The sequence below is a fragment of the Cynara cardunculus genome, unplaced genomic scaffold (assembly GCF_001531365.2).
Source record: "Cynara cardunculus var. scolymus isolate 2C unplaced genomic scaffold, CcrdV1 Un_Scaffold_3814, whole genome shotgun sequence".
NCBI lineage: Eukaryota > Viridiplantae > Streptophyta > Magnoliopsida > Asterales > Asteraceae > Cynara > Cynara cardunculus.
The window spans coordinates 48,095-49,580 of NW_020201628.1; positions in this window are offsets into that span (position 1 = coordinate 48,095).

Consider the following 1,486-nt stretch of genomic DNA (forward strand, 5'->3'; position numbering starts at 1 on the left):
CATACTTTTGTTAAACTTTTGATGACTAATGTAGACATACTGGTATTTTGAAACCGTATTTTGAGACACGTTATCTCCGTCTATGGTTATGTAATTATCTTTTGATAAATTTTATTAGCTGCTCTGTTTTATATAGCGCGTTGTTTTTTTTATTCCAATTGTGGCATCTCCCGTCTTTGACCACGCGGGACGGGGGTGTTACACAAGTATTCATGGCATATTAGGATGTCATGAAAGAATAAATGAATGACGCGGAGGTAAGACCAAAAGTGGAGATAGTTGAATGGATGAAAAATGTAAAAGAATTTAAGATGAGAAGATAAGCAAGTACATCATAGATTCCACACTCATCTTAGTATCTATGAGTACTAATGCGAGTATGATTTGAAAGTATTAAAATGGAACACGTGTATTATGATCCATCGTTGAATGAAATGGTGGAGTTATTAGATATGGTGGAAATTTAGCGGTGGTAATTGCCAAATCAGAGTTAAGAAAATGATATAGTAGAATACTCATATTAAAAATGGATGTGTATCAATATTACGAGGTTTTAGTAACAAAAAACATTCAATAAAATGCAAGTGCATGAGCTTAAGGACATAAAGGACCAATAGTTTTTTTTTAACTGGTTGAAGGTAAGTTTTGAAGAAAAATCCGACATTTTGTGTTACAGTGACTAAAGGAATACCAGTAAAGTGGTAAGTAATAAATATGAAATGATGGTGATGTCACAGGATTAGTTGAAATAGTCGATGACAAAGATATATAGTGATGCATGGCAGTACAGTTACAATCGGCCAAATACAATTAAGTTTGATGAAATTAACACGGATTACATGATGATATAGATATAAAAGAATTATAGGTTAAGTTGATTCTTATGTGTTTAGGCATGTTCAGTCTATTTCGAAAAATATATCGTGTGTATGGCAACCACACCCATATTGCTTACGTTAAGAAACTTTATTTGAAATTATAAGATTTGAAGCAAGTACGGATCCAAGGATTGGGGAATAAAGACGAACAATGTTGGATGAAGCATATACGTCTAAGCATACATGACATCATGGAAGTGATATAATGTATAAAAGCCTAAGAAGGAGTCGACATTAAAACACCGTCATTTATTTAAGACAAATTTCGAGGACGATATTTTTTCAAGGGGGAGAGTTTGTAATAAACCTTGTACAAAAGAATCTCATTTAGCTAAATAAAAATGGATTTTATATCTTTAAGGGTTTTGTATATCAATTTGTGAACGTTTGTACCTATTTTCATTTATGCTAAAATAAATAACATAGTATGCCAAAGGGCTTAAACGACCAATAATTTAAAATCAAGACTCTTGCTATTCATCTACCCATAACCGTCCACATGCATTAAGTATATATATGGGGAGGTCTTCAAGCATGGAGATGACAAATTCTTGGGGAAAGAATCTCGTATAAGAGAGGTGAAAGATGAGGATGGTTTGATGAAGCAC